The sequence below is a fragment of the Equus caballus genome, chromosome 2, assembly GCF_041296265.1.
Source record: "Equus caballus isolate H_3958 breed thoroughbred chromosome 2, TB-T2T, whole genome shotgun sequence".
NCBI classification, from domain to species: Eukaryota; Metazoa; Chordata; class Mammalia; order Perissodactyla; family Equidae; genus Equus; species Equus caballus.
In genome coordinates, this window is record NC_091685.1 from 91398146 (window position 1) to 91416806 (window position 18661).

The window sequence follows — 18661 nt, forward strand, 5'->3', positions numbered from 1 at the left end:
GTATTGTTTAGGGAATAATGACAAGGAAAAAAAGTCCATATGTGCTCAGTACACATGCAACCATTAGGCCTTTCCATCCACGGCTGGTTGAATCCGCGGATGTGGAACCCGTGGATACAGAGGGCCAACTGTTTGTTCTGTTACGTATTTCTGTTAGAGTGACAGCCAGGAACTTCCACATCATTGTTAACGTCAGCGACATTGGAACTACTCAAGAAAGCTGATTCTACATTCAGAAAAATTTTTTGTTCTCTCTCTTTAGAGGCTAGTCAACAATAGAATTTAGTAACCTGGAAATTCTCCCTAGACTGGAGCCGAAGCAGTTCCGAGGGTTTTGACCCTCTCGTTTTCCATTTTAATGTCTTACTTTATGTAAATTCCCAGATAGGCATTTATCAACTGAATCCTCTTTTAGCCTGTGTAAAAGAAAAGGCACATTATGGGCTTACATGGGGTGGAAACCTTGTTACTGCCTGAACCAGGCCCCATCTGATATGTTGTTAGACAGGTAGGGCAATGACTGACACTGTCTTAAACTGTGTGTGAGCGCTGGTTACACCTTTGAGGGGAGATAGACTCAGAGGGTCTTGGTGGTGAGGGGAGGGTCATTGTGTCATTTTTGCAGTGCAACTTTTAAGGCAACAAAAACCCAGGGCATTTGGGATTATGTTAAGATGGTCAGTAGCACACTGAGGCTTTCGCCTGCAAAAGGTAAGGGTATTGGAAGATCAATTTGAATCACCCAATTACCTCATTTTATCTGACTATTAGCTTAAGGGCAGGTTTTAGCATTAGCTTACAAATGGGGGCATGAGGCATGTTGAAGCTAGAGAAATTCATTCTGTAGAGGAAAATGCTGGGTAATTAAAATGTTGACTCCTTGACATAATGTAATATTTTTAAAATCCGTGTACTGGCTAAACTTTTTTCCAGAGGCAATTTGTCAAATTTGCCTGAATGTGAAGACATTTACATCAGAAGAAATTATCTCTCTTTTATTTAGTTTATCACTATTATTACTACTTGTTAAATGTTGGTCATTAAATCTTGAATGTTTTAAATTCTAAATAAAGGGGAATTTTAATTTTTAGATGATTATTTTTTATGTATTTTTAATGTATGCAAACTGACATTTTAGATAATGGTAAATATTTAAATTTTCCTCTTCACAAAGTAGTAAGATGTATTATATATATGAATATAACAATTTGAATGGTACTGATTTTAAACAAAAGTAATAATCAGCTTTAAATAGGATAGCATATGTTTTAGATTATTAAATTTTTATATGTAGTATTAAATAAAACAAATATTTTTGCCTCCATAAATTTAGAAAAATACATATATGTGTCAGGCAGCCAGTATGAGTGACTTTTCTTTAGGTGACATGAACATCTTCCTAGTTCAGGTTTCACTTTGTTGTATAATGTGCTTATTTTCTTTGTCTTTCTGGCTGAGGGGATGACTCCAGATATGGCCGTGCTGTGGCCCACGAACCCTTCTTTTTATCTTTTATCTTTAATTTGGGTGTATATTGTCAGAGAGAGAGAGAGAGAAAGGAGAAAGAGAGGACAGAGGAAAGAGAGAAAATGCAAATGGAAATTTCCAGAAATTGATCAAGATTAAGTAGAACCAAAGAATGTGAGAACTGTATAAATTTTATACCTGGGGGGGGGGGCCAAAAATAGTCTTTGGAATACATGAAATTGGGAAAACTAAGAATTGCTTGCTTAGGGAGAAATCTCTCTAATTATGAAGAAAGAAAGTAAGTAGTTACTATACTATAGGTTTCTATTTGTTGGCTTCTATTCAGCAATATCATCTTCTGGCGCAAAGAGAGAAACCTAGACATGGCAATAAAAGGAAGAATTTTCTCACTTTTTCATTGGTTGGAGTTGGGCTGAACGTAAGGGTGAATATAGGATAGAATGTTATTCCCAAAGTCATTCACCTTCGCTGTAGAAAACTACTGATTTGTCATAACTCTTCGATATGTTTGGCATGAAAGGCTTTGCTACAACTTTCACAGAAAGCATTCATTCAATCATTCATATATTTATTCACTGTTAATTCATTATACAGCAAATAGTTTTTGAGTATTCTGTGCTGGGCAAATGTTCAATTCTCTGGGGCTATGTTGATGAATAAGACAGACAAGGTCCCTGTTCTTAAGGTGCTTATATTAGACCGGGGAGACAGACAGAAAACAACCAAACGGACAAATGAACGAGATATTTCAGAGAATGAGAAGTACTATGAAAGAAATACAGCTGCAAAAGAGAGAAGGATCGACTAGTTATGGAGGGAGAGTGCTACTTAGGAGAGTGATCTGGGACGGCATCTCTGAGGGTGACATCCAAACCGAGTCATGAATGACAAGTAGAAGCAAATCATGCATGGTTTGCTGGGAGTGGAGTCTTCTAGGCAGAGGGAACAGCAAAGTGCAGAAGGCTAACAGGAGCAAGCTCGGTTTATTTGAGGAGCAGAAAAAAGATTCTTGTGATTGGAGACAAGTGACCATATCAAGGACTGTCAGGACGGAAGGGCAAAAGGAGGTCTTAGCTTTGTCACGTGGGGCCTTAGAGGCTGTGCTTTATTTCATATGGGATACACATGGTCTCCTTTGTGTTTTGTCACTATAGCATCAACACAAACAGTCGTAGAGTGAAAACTCTGCTCCCTTCGTAGTTTCTTGTATTCAGTCAAAAATAATCAGTTTAATTTACTTTTCTCTTACTGAATTGATTTTAAACAAACAATTATTTATGCTTTAGTTAAGCAAAGCCTTTAGGTTTGTCTTATGCTGAAAAGCATAAGAAAAAAGTAAAGAATACAAATATTTTAAAACAATATACCACCAGGAAGACACTATAAGGCTCAAAAGAGGCTCTTCTTTAGCTGCACTGAACTTTAGGTGCGCCCTTTAGCCAAGTCCACACGGGCCAAATGTAACGTAAGTCGTAGCACATCTTGCTCAAGAATGTTGGAGAATCTATAACTTCAACATGTGTGATTCATATTCTTGTGACAGAGTTGCCTTTAAACTTTGAGGTTAGTGAAATATGGACAAGAGCCCAAGAAAGTTCGAGTAGGGGCATGTCCTAGGAAAGCAGGTTCTTGCTAGTCATATAGAGAGAAGTTCAGAGGAGGAGTTGAGGTTGGCCTGCTATGTGCTATGTATTCAGTCAACAGCATAAGCCTGGGGCTGATCAGGGAACAGGCTTTCTGGGATAGTAAAAGTTCCTCATTTTTACATAGATTTTTTTTTTTTTTAGTGTGGAAGATTGGCCCTGAGCTAACATCTGTTGCCAATCTTCCTCTTTTCTTCTTTTCCTCCCCAAAGCCCCAGTACATAGTTGTATATCCTAGTTGCATGTCATTCAAATCCTGGGCCACCGCTGAAGCACATTGTGTGAACTCATCCACTCAGTCATGAGGTCGGCCCCTACGTACAATGTTTATTGACTGCAAAGCTTAGAGAGCATGATATGAAGTTTCGTCTTCACTTCCCTCAAAGTGGCCGTATTCTCATCTCTTTTCTATCTTGTTGACCTTTGTGAAAAACATAGGCAGTCTGTGGGGTTTAGTAAAAGGACGTACTTCAAACTTTGAAACAGTAAAAGTCGTCTTCTCCTAATGCTGTTTTACTTTTTCCATTTAATTTTCCAGTCACTTGATCAACAAATATTTATTTCTTTTAAAAAATTTATTTATTTTTTATTGAGGTTATCACAGTTTGCAACCTTGTGAAATTTCAGTCGTACATTCTTATTTGTCGGTCACCATAGAGGTGTGCCCCTTTACCCTTTGTGGCCGCAGTCCACCCACCTTCCGCCCAGGAAGCACTACATAAATAGTTCTCTTTGTCCATGGGTAACAAATGTTTATCTTAAGTGACAAGCTCTGTGGAAACATTCACCTCCAACATTACCTCTTCTGTGAAGCGTCACTTTATACTGTGTGGGACAAAGAGCTCTCTGAATTACAGCCTAGCACAGCACACCGATGGGCAGGTCCCACGTGAGACATCCTGGTGGATACCACATGGGAAGATGGTGTGGGATGGTGGCAAATACCCAGGCCTAGCTTTCTGTGTGGGCTCAGACAAGTTCTTCATACTGGCTGAGCAGCCTCTGTCTTGAGATTAGTAAAACGGCAATAAGACCTACCTGAGGGGTTTTGTGAGTTGAAACTAGGTTCTGTGTGGATATTACCTGGTAGATAGAAACGACTTGAAAAAGGGCAGCTGTTGCTATTATTATGTAAAAACTTAATTAATTGCCAATATTACTGACTAAAATCTTTCTGATCTTTTTCTTTCTAAGGTAACATCTCTCTGCTTCTATCTTCTTTAAAAAATAATTTCACATTTTAAATGGCGAGCCTCAGGCGTATCTAACTTCTCACTAGAGTGAATTTTCTAATCGAGTATAAATCAGTCAACACGTTTCTTAAAAAAAAATTGATGATGTAATTGACTAGTATTCAGCTTTATTCCTTCTAAATTTGGTGTCTTAAAGGTAGATATGATAATTAGTTGCATATAATTTTCAGAAGAATCACATAAACTATTTAAAAAAATTGCGGGGCCGGCCCCGTAGCTGAGTGGTTAAGTTTGCAGGCTCCGCTGCGGCGGCCCAGGGTTTCGCCATTTGGGATCCTGGGCACAGACATGGCACCGCTTGTCAGGCCTTGTTGAGACAGCGCCCCACATGCCACAAGCAGAAGGACCCACAACTAAGAATATACAATTATGTGCCGGGGGGCTTTGGGGAGGAAAAAAAGAAAATCGGCAACAGATGTTAGCTCAGGTGCCAATCTTTTTAAAAAAATCGTATCTCACAGGTAGAAGTGATGCGTAAGAATCTGGAAACACTTTTCTCTGTGGGCCTGGGGCTAGTTTTCTGAGTCGTGTATGAGGCTCTTCTTTCTTCAATTTGAAAGATTACAGCAGTTCTGTATGTTAAACTTGTCTGATAAACAACACGCTAAATCTCTAAATCTATGATCCTAGGAAAAATGAGATAAAGTAAGAGAGACTGTGTGTTTTGGTAAATTATACAGACAATATTATAAATATTTTGCCTTGCGTCTCACAAAGACATCACCTCTGCAAGGGCACACTGGCAAGCGTGTCTAGTGGGAAGAAACATTTTCACTTAATAAGGATAAATGATTGTTAGGAACCGAATATTTGTGCCCCTCCCCCCCACCCGCCTCCCGCTCCTCGAGTTCATACCTTGAGATCCTAACCCCCGATGTGATGGTAGGAGGAAGTGGAAGTGGGGCCATTGGAAGGTGATTAGGTTAAGAGGGTGGAGTCCTCATGAAGGGGATTAGTGCCCTTATAAAAGAGACCCCAGAGAGTTCCCTCACCTCTTCTGCCACGTGAGGACACAGTGGGAAGACAGTTGTCTACGAGACAGGCTCTCCCCAGACACCAAATCTACTGGCACCCTGATCTTGGACTTCCTAGCCTCCAGACGGTGAGAAATAAATATTTTCTGTTTAAGCCACCCGGTCTATGGTATTTTTGTTATGGCAGCCTGAAAGGACTAAGATGATGTATACCTATCACTGTTTTGTGAGCTGTGGGGTTCTTATCTAACTTTTACAGTGGATGACACCAAAGACTTATGCTTAGGAATAGTAGCGAAGAATCCTATTTCAGTGAATAGCACCATCATGCATCCAGTTTTCAAGCCCCAAATCCTTTCAATCTTGATACTTTCATCTCTCACACTTTCATGTTCAAATTATCACAAAAATCCTGTCATTTTAATGCCTGTGTATCTCCTCTCTCCACCAAAACTACTCTAGTCCTGAATACCAGTACCTCTCGGACTGCTCCTTAGCCTCTGGACTTTTCTATCTTTTCTGTCACTCTTGCCTCAGGATATTCCAGTCAGATCTTCACAATATAGCCTTGTGATCTTTTTTTTCTTTTTTTTGAGAAAGATTAGCTCTGAGCTCACTGTTGACAGTCCTCCTCTTTTTGCTGAGGAAAACTGACCCTGAACTAATATCCATGCCCATCTTCCTTTACTTTCTACTTTCTATGTGGGATGCCTGCCACAGCATGGCATGCAAGTGGTGCCATGTCCGCACCTGGGATCAGAACAGACAAACCCTGGGCCACCGAGAAGCAGAATGTGTGCACTTAACCGCTGTGCCACTGAGCTGGCCCCAAGCCTTGTGATCTTTACAAAAGGCAAACATGAGCATATTATTCAACACCGTGTTATACCACTTACGAACTCCGCAATTGAGACCCTTATTCCTGGGATAAAGTGAGAAACTCCTTAAGCTACAGCCATGGCCCCTACCTCCTTCCCAGCTTCACGTGGCTCTGTGATCCTTCTCATTTTTCAGTCCACTCACACTGGCTTTCTTCCCAGTCATAAAATGGACCCTGCTCCTTCCCTTTGCAGATGCTGTTCCCTCTGGAAAGTTTACTGTCTGCTCCTTGCCTCGAATTGCATTTCCTTCTAAGCATCATTCAGAATTAGGTTCAAGTGATGTCTCTGTTGAGGTGAAGTCCCTGAGATAGCAGAGGGCACTCTCCTTCCTGGCTCTTTTCCCCATTGCAGTTTCCACTTCTTTGTGTGGCTTGTGTATTTTGTAGTTGTCACTTCTCCTGTACACTCGAAGTACCTGGACAGCAAGAGCAGAGGTGGAATTTGCTCATTGTTTATCTCCAGTGCCTGGCACTTAAAAGTCACACAACACATACTTATTTTAAGACTCCAAGCTCCATGAGGGCAGAGGCAATGTCTGTATTGTTCACATGTGTATATCTGATACCATACACATTCCTAGGATGAGTAAATACATTTTCAAAGCACTTTCTCATTTATTTTGTTTGACTCTCCCAACTATTTCTTGAGATAAACAACTCAAGTTCCCACTCCTCGTGCATTTGGCACTTCATCTTGAACACAATACATCTCTAAATCTAGTGCTTATCAAAGGCATTAAATTATGTTTTCCTGTCTTTCAATTCATTCTGATAGTTTATTATTATTTCAAGGCTTTTTTATGCATTGTACAATTTGAGTGAGGATCCCACATCTCTTAAAGCATTATAGGTGTACATTGTTCATCCTTATTCAGAGTTTTTCCCACTAGACATGCCCATGAAGGCTTTGTGGGACGCATGGCAAACTATCTACAGCATTGTCTATATAACTTACCAAACCGTGTGGCCTCTCTAACTCATTTTTCCTAAGACCACGGTTTTAACTGGTTGCTTATCAGACAAGTTTAATGTATAAAACTGCTGTAATCTTTCAAAATGGAGGAAGAAGATCCTCACACATGTGACTGCAAAAATTAGCTCCAGGCCTGGAGAGAGAAGTGTTTCCAGATTCTTCTGCATCCTTTTAGACGGAAGGGGTTCTTGAGCCTCACTATTCTTCATTTACAGAATGAGGATATTAATACCCACCTCACAGGGTTACTGTGAGGATTAACGTGGATAAAATTAAATGAAGCAAAGTATGTGAGAATACGTTCCAAATCATAGTTAAAAAATGTGAAGTATTCTTTCATGGATAGGTATGGAGATTGGCTAACGTTTATTTGTTAGGTAACTCTTATAAGGTAGAGGATCATTTCAAACTATTTCCAAATTTTACCTTTTCTCTTTCTCCCTTCTCCCCTCCATTCTCGTTGTCCTTTCCCAATGCCTCCTTCTTAGCCTGTTTCAATAACTTTATAACTCTACCCACTAAAATCTCTCCTCTCTCCTCTCTGATCCATTTTCTTCCAAAGTCATCTCTCTCAAACCTTTTATGCTCTTTCCTACTTTAGATTTTCTTCAAGACCAGTGACCTTCTTTGTTTGTTCTTTTTTTTGCATCCATCTCTAGTCTCTGGAATAAAGTAACTCAGTAATGTTTATTTTTAGTTTGTTTAAGCAACAAAATCTGGTGGCCAAGAGCAAGCTATTCTCCAAAGTTGGACCCACCATCCCAGGTAATGCTTACGACTATCCATTGGAATGTGGAAAGAAAATATTAGACTTTATTCCTAATTAGTTTTCAGAGCATACTTTTCAAAACTTTAATTCATATTTTTATTTTGTATGTATTTATATTTGCATACTAGTACATATACATCCCAATAAATAAGTATACATATATTGAGAGTGTATCCTCAAACATTTTTCTGATTGTATCAAATAGCTTTTTGCTGCAATAATGCTGTGAAACAAGTAATTCCACAATCTCAGTGGCTTACAATAATACACATTTACTTCTTGCTAGGTTGGCTGGGATCGGCTGTGGGTCAGCTCTGGTTGGCTGAGTTGTCTGGGTTCAACTCCAGGCTCGGTTTTGGATTTCTGGTTGGGATTTGGGTCTGTTTGATGTCTCTCCTTATTCTTGCGTGAGCACCTAGTCAGAGAAAAATCTTCTCATGGCGAAGCACATGACTGCAAAAGGCCTGGCGGAATCGCCCCCTGCCTCCTAAATCCTCCACTGGAACTAGCACTGTTTCTTCTGCCTGTGTTCTATTGGTCAAAGCAAGGCACATGCCCAAGGCTCATGTCAGTGAGGGTAGGATTATATATTCTTGCCTGGAAAGAGAGAGGAGAGTGAATATTTGCTGAACAGTAGTCCAATTTACTGCACTGATAAAAAAAACATGCAATAAAAGACATGTGTCCTTTGGCCTTGCCCTAGAGGGTGAAGTCCAAATGTCATATGGTGGCATTCTCAGACCAAGACTACGTTTCCAGTCTCGTCTCTCAATGCTGCTGTTTACACACACTCTGATCTTAGGTCTCTAGGCTGGTTGGGTGCTGTCCTCCAAACGTGTTATGAAAGCTTCCACCTCTGCCTTTTGTGGACAGTGATTCCTACTATGGAGCAGGTTGCTGCTGTTGGGGAGGACGGAATTCAAGTCACTGCACCCATGGGTTGTTGCAAGAAGTGTTGTGGGCTGGGTTGGATTCAGAACCCAGGAGGTCAATATGACTTGAGAGCAGCAGTGAGGAATACTCAGGGAGGGGCAGTTTCAGTCTCAATAGAGTTTGGAATTATTGATTAAGGAAGTCCAGAGTGTTCATGCAAGGGATTCCAAAGTCAAGCCTAACCCTTAGGCTAGGTAAAGAACCTGGCGTCTTGGAGGCACTCAAAAGATGTTGAGAGAGTTATGTATTCATATATGACCACCTCAGACCATGTCCATTGCTATCATCCTGATCTGAACCACTGTCATCTCCAATCCAGAGTTTTGAGATAGCTGTCTGACTGGTCTTCCTGTTTTCATCTTTGCTTCTTCTGAGTCTCTTTTCACACTGTATCACTCCTCTGCTCAAAACCTCTAATTGTTTTCCTTCTCACTGGGAGATGAAATCCCTACAGAGTCTACGAGGCGCTACATGATTTGGCCCCTTGTTTTGTCTCTCTCCACGTCTCCTATAACTTGACTTTCCCTCCTCCCCAGCCACACTGGCCTTCACAGTGTTGCTTGAATATGTAATTCCTCCAACTCACCATTCATACTCTTGCACAGTGGTTCCCTCAACCTGCATGATATTCACAAGGATCACATGACTTATTCCCTTGCCTCTTTTAGGGTTTCACTGAAACAACACCTTCCTTAGGAGGCCTTCCTGAATACCCTGTCTAAAATTGCGCTTCTCCAACATAACTCCTGTCTTCTGCTGCTACTGTTCTCCATAGCCCTTTGCACTGTTTGAGAGATGTTTTAACTTTATCTGCTTATGTCCTGCTTCCTTCAGTAGGGAGTAAACTCCGTGAGGGTGATTGTTGTTGCTGTTTTGTTTGCTTTATCACTGAGAATAGTTCCTGCGTATTGTAGGTCCTCAATCAGTATTTGGTCAATCAGTTAATGAAAATTTCACCATCTTTTCTAGTCAAAGTGATTCTTTCTCCTTTATTTTCCCATAGCACTTTCTCTGTACCTATTTCATAGTATATGTCATATTCTAGCAGTATAGAATCAATTTGCATATTGCTTATCTCTCCTGTTAGGATGGGCACCCAGTGCTGAATATTGCGTGTGCCTAATATATTCTTTTATGAATTGAATTTATGCTCTTGGAGACATTTTATTATCTTTTTACTTTCTTCTACTGACCCACTATTGTCTCATGTTCAAAATTGATCACTTCTTAGACACCTAGTCGTTGCATTCTCACTGTTTGTGTGGACAGCCCATCCAAATACAGAGTTATTACATTTACTCAATCTTCTATGTTTTTGAAAGTTACTCTTTCTTTGGGCTTGGATGATCGTCTTGTTGGGAGGCATAAAATGCTTGATGTTTCCTGGAACAATCTCAGCTTTCAATAATGATTCAAATTAAATGAAGAAAGTTTGGAGCTTCAAGTTCTATGTCATTACATTTAAAAGTGTCTTCACAATGAAAAAGAAACAAAAATGGAAAAAGGATGAGCATGGAAAAGAGAGGGAGAAAAAAGTAGACTCGGATTAGGTACCAGGTGCCAGTCGTTAAACAAATTTCATTCAACAAATATTTATTAACCTACTCCTATGATAGGCAATGTAGAGGCTGAAGGATATTACCAGGTTCTCCCTTATAGATAACTGCTGTGTATATTGTTTAGGTTGTGCACTGTGCAAGGGTTCCATAGCAATGGGGGTTGCTTCACATAAAGACATCCTTATTTTGAAAATTAAAAATTATTTTATTCTAATTGTTGAATCCAAACAAGGATGATCTGCATATTTATTATGACAATTTTCTGGCTTGTGACAATAAGGAATTTTGCTCTATTGATATCAGCATAGTGTGACAAATTTCCAACAGATGGATATAGAGTGGCTTAGTACAAGAAAGAAGATATGTATCATTCTTCTTTACCTTACAAGAGAAGAATGAGTTTAATAATCAAAAAAAACTTTTGATCCAATAACCTAGGCATCTAAACAAGGAGCTTCTTATTGAATATTTTCATGAACATCTTAAAAAAAGTTCCCTATTGGTTTTAATATGCTGGCTTAACAGGGTACCATGTGCTATAGTTCATACCATCTGCTATTTGTTTCCTGGACCAGAATTGTACTGCTAAATTACCACTTAATCTATAAATTGTTATATTATGATACAAATTCCTATGTAATGATTCAATTTCCATTAACAATCTACAAACTATGTTTTACATGGATACTAATTAGAGATTACCGTGTAACAATTTAATTATGTTACAATATTGGCTTTTTTTTTGTTACTATCAAAATGTTGTTACAAAAGTTAACTACTTAAAATTTAGAAACATGTTATTTTTAAATGTTACAAATGTTTGAAAAAGGTGCTATTTCCCCGCAGATGTTGAAAAAGAAAGTTTAAATAAATTACTAGTATCAGAAAAGAAATAATTGGGAAATTTTTAGAAAAGAAAATTAAAGAGAAACTTTGGCTGGTTAAATAAATTTTCTGGAGAAACAGGTGGAATGACAGAAGAAAAAAGGAAAGGATTTCAAAATTACAGTTTTCAGCAGAATGAAGCATAGGTATGTCATTAATGGAGGGGGATGAAAATGAACCCTCTACTTCAATGTCAACTTTAAATGAAGAATTTCAAGAACAACTTGAAGGTGAAAAAACACAAAAGAATCCATTAAACTGAACATTCTATTTGCGGATCCAGGTTCATAGTCATCTAATTTGAATATGAAATAAAAAGACATGATGCTGTTGTTGAAAAGCATCCAATTCTTGTAAGAAAGTTTAACATTCCAAAAGAAACTATAGGAAAGAATATTTCAGAAATGATTATACACAAATTCTTCCAAATGTTGACAATGATTAGATTATAGTTATTCTACCTCAAAAGATTCTCTCTTTTGTCTATATTGTAAATGCTTTGGGGATAGAAAAAAAATCCAATAATGATTGAGAAAGTATGCAATGGCTGTCAGTTTTTATTATATATTCTTAGTAAACATGAAAAAAAATGAAATGCGCATCATCAGCAATGTAGGTATTCAAAGTTGAAATCTTACAGAAAAATTTTATAACTATTGATGCTACCAGAAATTATTTGGAAAAGAGAAAACTATTCACATACTATGACTGACCTCTTAACATACATGATCCAGTTTTTGGCAAGGCTATGTCTAGTGTCAAGAGGATTATTCAGGAAACTTTATGAGTGAGATAATGGTGATTTGCTGTGTTTTGCAGAAACTATAGCAAAATTTTGTAATATCGTGGAAGACATTTGCACAGAATACAAACATTGGCAACATAATATACTTCTTAGGAAATGGAATACAAAACCAGAATTGTAAAATTGTAATAGAATTGTTTGGATAAAAAGAAATATAAAACATGACTGACTTATTTTAGATACAGTCCCTGATATGTGCTAAGAAAAGAGTAAAGAGAAATTATTATTAGATTTGTGGATTATAGGAATGCGTATATTTACATATGTGAATTCTTAGGTTGGAATTCTGCTATGTGAACTAAATAACTAAAAAAGAATTATGTACTTTTCTTGTGGACTGAACTACTTAAAAAATAATAACGGCAAAAATAATTCAGAAACGTCACAGATGCTCCTGGGATTAGCCTCATGTCTCAAGGTCAAATTAACGTCTTAAGGATGAATAATATGACGAGTATATATAGAAAAGATGACATTGCTCGAAAGAGGTTTTATTCCTTGATCTGTACATTCTTTAAACTTGATAGTTAACAATTCTGTTAAAAAACATTTTTTGACACCACTAAACTTCCTCTTTCAAGAACTAACCAACTGCTTTTGGACTTCAACCAAACATTTAATTGTACTTAAAACACATTTACCAAATATAAAAAACTTAAAAATTTTTGTCAAATATGTGATGAGGAAGTCAATTGATAGCATTATGTCACTAAAAACCAAATTAAAAACAGTGTCATGCTCATTTAGAAATTGCTGATGATGTAACTAAAAATACCTAAATATATAGATAGGTATATTAATAATATGGACCTATAAAGAATAATAACATGCAATATTAATACAGCAAATATAGATCATAATACACAATAATAATATATAAAAATGATATAATATAACCACTACTGCTAATACATAATGATACAATACAATTATCATTTAAAAGAGTTTTCAATATTAAAAGACTACTGCAGCCTTTTTAGACTTCTAACACAGGGGTTTGCAAAAAAGTTAGATAGTAAATATTTTAGGCTTTGTGGGCCACATGGTCTCTGTTCAATTACTCAACTCTGCCGTTGAAGTGTAAAAGCAGCCATAGACAATATGTAAGCAAATGAGCATGGCTGTGTTCCATTCAAATTTTATTTATGGATGCTGAAATTTTAATTCCATAAAAATTTAACGTGTCAAGCAATACTATTCTTTTAACATTTTCCCAATCATTTAAAAATGCGAAAGTCAGCTCGTGGGCTGTAAAAAACAGATGGTGGGTCAGATTTAGCTTGTGAGCCATTGTTTGCTGACTTCTGTTCTAGATGACATATACACTTTAAAAAATTGTAGAAATGAATTACTACAAGTACATAAAATTTTACAGTTGCAATTGGCTGATGAAAATAATTAAGAAATAACATATTAGATGAGACGTCATTATGCAGCCTTAATGTACTGAATACAGTTCCAAACCTTATCTGGCTCCCAGTTTATAGTGAACTTTGTTAATATTCATGCCAGTGGAGAATTTATTCTGAAAGTGTAAATTTATTAAACATGTTTTAAGGTCTACAACATCACAAAAAAGATAGCCTAACCCAGTGGCCATTTTTATAGAATGAGACACAGTTATAAATAAATATTGGAATTCCACAACAAATTTATCTGCCAAGGAGGCATGATATGTAACTATTTTAAACAAAGTACTATATTGTAATTAGTTGGCGTTCTTAATATCGCAATTATAATTTTGAATTTTGTATTATTTTACGTTCAATAGTTTGATTTGTGAAGTTCATAAAAAACGACTTTACATTTGTTGCAGTTGTTTAACTGAGAAATAAATGCTATCCTGACTTACAAACTTCTACATGAGGAAGAGATGTCTTTTTCTAATTTATCTGGAGGCCCTGTGTGGACCAGCAGAAGCCAGTCCTTGTTGATGGGGGTGGAGAAAAACATCCATCAGAGTCCTAACGGAGAGAGATTAAAAGATGAAGAAGACTTGGCTCCTGTCCTTTAGGTGCTTCTAGCCTCGTCTGGAGCTAGATGTGTTGCAGTTCTAACGTTTATTTGAAAGCAATACTCCTGTTATTGGTTTTGTCCATTATTGTGTGGCAGTGGCTTAATGCCTAGGACTTGACTTCAGAACAAAAACAGCAGCGTACAACCTACCCTACCTTGAGGCAGCGAAGCAAAAGAGGCTGAAAGATGGAAGCCGCTCGGTGAGGATGCTGGTACGTGTAAATGTTACATTGTGTGTTTTGGTTGTTTATTCTACCTTCTATCTTTAACAGCCCAGAGTAAAGTCAAGAAACTTCACAGATCCTGCTGGGATTAGCCTCAGGTTTTAAGGACAAAGATTAGTCAGGTTGACAACTGGCTGTTTTTGACAGAATCTGTCAGCTCTATGATCAGCAAAAATGTAAACTGAAGATGTCTTCAGGTACAAAAAGAAATTCCTCAAAGTCAAAGCTCATTGGCTTTTAGACAAAAATACAAAATCCTCCAGAACTGTATAGTTAAACAAAGCTTTTTTTTTTAGAAATAAACTTTGAAACTCATGGAGGCTGTTTGAAGATAAAAGAAGAGTTGTTTATGAGCCAACGATGAAAGTGTGTAAAGGGCCACAGGTATTTTGCAATAGACATCTGGAGACCTCATTAGAATTTGAAAGCACCGTGAGGAAAAGAAGTTCTTTAAAGTAAGGAAAGTTGGCTGAGCTTGAGTGAGGTGACTCACACCTGGAAGCAAGGATCTGAGGGAGGTTCTTGCCCTGGTGGTGGTGTGTAGACTGATAGGAGTCAGAACGGAATGTCAGTCTAGTTACTGGTTCTTATTATTAAAGCTTTTGAAAGCTTGGCTATATAAAGGCAGGGACCCAACACAATTATCCCTTTTAAATTTTTACGTATCTTTGGCATTTCCGTGTATATTTGAAAGTTTTTTTCATTCTGTTCCAGAATTTAAATGATAAATAGGTCAGTGATAGAATATCCAGTCTGAAAATTGTTTATTGATTTGTGGGTGTCTTAGCTCCACGCTGGGTGAATTCATTTTCATATAATATGATAGATTTGTTGACCCTTACAGAAATAAAGACCAAGCTGTACTTGGCTTTTTTCCTTTAGAAATGGCATAAACTATCCTTAAAATATGATCTCCTGTAAAAACTCCATGTAATTGCAAAAGAATGCTGAAATAAAACTAAGGGCATAAATAAATAAAATGGAAAATGAATAAAACAACATTTAAGGTCAAAGTTAGTTCTTCAAAATAAGGAGTAAATTGAGTAATCTACTCACAGGATTAATTTAAAAAACTTATTCTAATTGATAAAAAAAGAGTAAATAGTTAAAATCAAGAATGCAAAGATCATTGAGAATGTGTTTTAAATAATTTCTGTATTACTATTCCCAGTTTATATTAATAAACTTGATGATCAAGTTAAATTATTATAAAATTGATGCAAACCAAATAAGCATAAGAAATAAGGAATATAAATTGACTATTAAGAGAGGAAGAAATAGAAAATGTTACTATGCCATTTAAAAATTGACAGTTGTTCCTAAATGTTGTAAAACTGAAATTCTAAGTTTCCAAAATTTCCAAAAATATCTTCTTTGGAAGATACAGCTTTCTAAATATGTTACCTAATATATTTTTTGAAATAAAAAAATATAGTTTTGAAAGTAAAATATAGTTTTGTATTCAAATATAAGAACACTATCAAATTATAAAAGAAAAAAGGAAACTTCTAGGCAAATATTAAAGGTAAAATAAAAGTATAGGAAACTTAGCAAGTAAGCATAGTCATATAGCAGATGAATAATATGCTCTGTTTGAATAGGGATATTGCAACAAAGTGAGAACTCTATGTCACAAAGATAACACTCATCAGATTAACAAGAAAGAAACCAAAAGCCCACATTGTGAGCTCAATTGATTCCAGGAAGGTATTCAATAAAATTTGCCGTCTTTTATTGATTAAGTTACTTAAGTGTACAAAATAGTTTTTAATGGTACACATTTAAAGCGGAGAAACATTACATTCACTTTGGAAATACTAAAGCTGTTTCCCTGGACCAGGAGTAAGATGAGGACATGTCCTGTCATCATTGCTATTTAGCATAACACTTGAAATGCTGGCAATAGCTATTTGAGATGAAAACAGAATCAGACATAAAAATAAGGAGGAAAATATTTTAGGGATAATTTTCTTATAAAAACACACACGTTAGAAAAGTCAAAAAGGTTATGAAAATAATGAACAGCTCTGGTGTCTCTTCCTCTTCTTGTAAGGGCACCAGCCCTATCAGTTTAGAACTCTTCCCTATAACCTCACCCTATAACCTCTTTCACCCCCTCACAGGCCCTGTCTCCAAAGACAGTCATATTGAGCGATCGGGCTTCAAAATATGAATTTTAGGCAGGCATAATTCAGTCTACAGCAAGGGACGCTCTACAGAATACCTGACCAATACTCCTTAAAAGTATCAAGGTATCAAAAACAAGGTAAATCTGAGAAACTGTTACAGTCAAAGAGGAGCCTAAGGAGACATGAGCACTAAAAGTAATCTGGTATCCTGGACGGGATCCTGGAGGCAAAAAGGACACTAGGTAAAAATTAAAGAAGTCTTAATAAAGTGGGATTTTAGTTAATAATAATGGATTGACATTGGCTCATTAATTGTTAACAAATGTACCCTACTAATGTAATATTTTATTAATAGGGGAAAGTGGATAGAGGTATATGGGAACTCTGTGCTATCTTTGTAATTTCCTGTACATCTAAAACTGTTCTAAAAATGTCAAACATTATTAAAAAAACTGTATGTTATTGGATGAAAAAGAGAAAACATAATTAAATTGAAATTTCAGAGGAATTTACACACTTTTTAAATTTTTAAATTTTTCTTTTCTTTTTTAGGAAAATTAGCCCATAGCTAACATTGGCCACAAATCCTCTTCTTTTTGCTGAGAAAGACTGGCCCTGATCTAACATCCATGCCCATCTTCCTCTACTTTATATGTGGGATGCCTGCCACAGTGTGGCTTGATGAGCCGTGCGTAGGTCTACACCCAGGATCTGAACCAGCAAACCCTGGGCCACCAAAGCGGAATGTATGAACTTAACTGCTGCACCTCTGGGCTGGCCACTACAAACTATTTTAAGAGAACAAAAGACGACAGAACAGAAATACTGGAACAATAGAGAATGGCTTCACTCATCACTATGTATAGCACGGACAACAGAGGAGAACCGAATTATTGACAAATGTACCACATATTACAGTAAGAACCTCCAAATTATCTAAAAGTAAAGCACTAAAAAGCAGAAAGGACAACAGACACTTATCCTAACTCCGATTAGGTGTTCCTTTACCTGATCTGGATATTCTACTTCCATTTATATTTTCCCTTGGCCTAATTTCCTAATTCTATTTCTATTTTGGCATGATTATATTGTGCATATTCCTCTGTAAACTTTTTCTATTACCTTTTGGAACAGGATAGGAAATTTATAATTGGAAAATAAATTCCTAAGTATTGAAGAAACCAAGGATATCATCATAGACAAGATGGGAAGTTCTGATATGGTTCTGCCTTTTTTCTGACCTATTCCACGCTTTTTTTTCTGACAAACCACACAACAGCCCACACGGAGCTGAAAACTAGTGATGGTGCCATTCATCTCAGATTGGCTCAGATTGCTCTTAATTTGATCCGCTTCTGAATCCTCACTAGCTCTCTGACCTCAGATGACTCAGCCTTTCCAGTGTGCACCCTGATTGGCCAGCTTCAGTGGCTCAGTCCATCTCATTGGAGCAAAGCTTCTCTCAGACTCTCCATCAGTGGCTGTGTGGGGGGCTGTCTGCCTGTTCTCTCTGCCTTGCCTGGGGAGCCTGCCTGAGAACTGCCCCACGGACGATGCTATTGCTTATGATTGGCTCTCCCAGCCTCTGCCTGCATCTCTGGATCTGGGACTCAGACAAGGAGATTTAAATACATAAAGCTAAAAATGTTCTGTATAACGAGAATTTTGTATAACAAAATTTCAAAGAAAACAACAGAATGACAAAATAATAGATAAAATTTGTTACAAAAATTTTTGTCCATCTTGTACATATGCTATGGAAAGAAAAAAACTATGATATGAAACAATACAACAATTATACACATGCTACATAAATTTATATAAATGTGTCATACCAATACTAAAAGCCAGTTCAATATAGAGATGAGGAGACAGTATATGTATGCAAAAGAAAAGTGAGAAAAGAAATCAACACGTGACAAAATTGAGCGTATGGATCTCAAAATTGAGGGAATGGATTCTAAAACAGTATTTAGGTAGCGTTTTATACATATTTAAGTATCGGAAATCAACAGTTATAGCAAAACACAATGGTAATGAGTGGGCTTTGGGGAAGGCACAATTAAAAGGGCTGCCAGCATTGTAGATTGCTTTAGTCCTTTTGAGAGCAGTCTGGCAAAATTGAAAACA

At 37.1% G+C, this 18661-nt stretch overlaps 1 long non-coding RNA gene across 3 annotated transcripts in view; it reads left to right on the forward strand.

Moving 5' to 3' along the window:
- LOC138923295 (uncharacterized) overlaps positions 1-18262 on the forward strand; it is a 70805-nt gene extending 52543 nt beyond the window's left edge. For all 3 annotated transcript variants that reach the window (XR_011436751.1, XR_011436752.1, XR_011436753.1), the window contains 2 exons: positions 13979-14390; positions 17084-18262. This is a non-coding gene — a long non-coding RNA (uncharacterized lncRNA). The remainder of the gene's footprint in view (positions 1-13978; positions 14391-17083) is intronic.
- Positions 18263-18661: the final 399 nt, after the last annotated feature.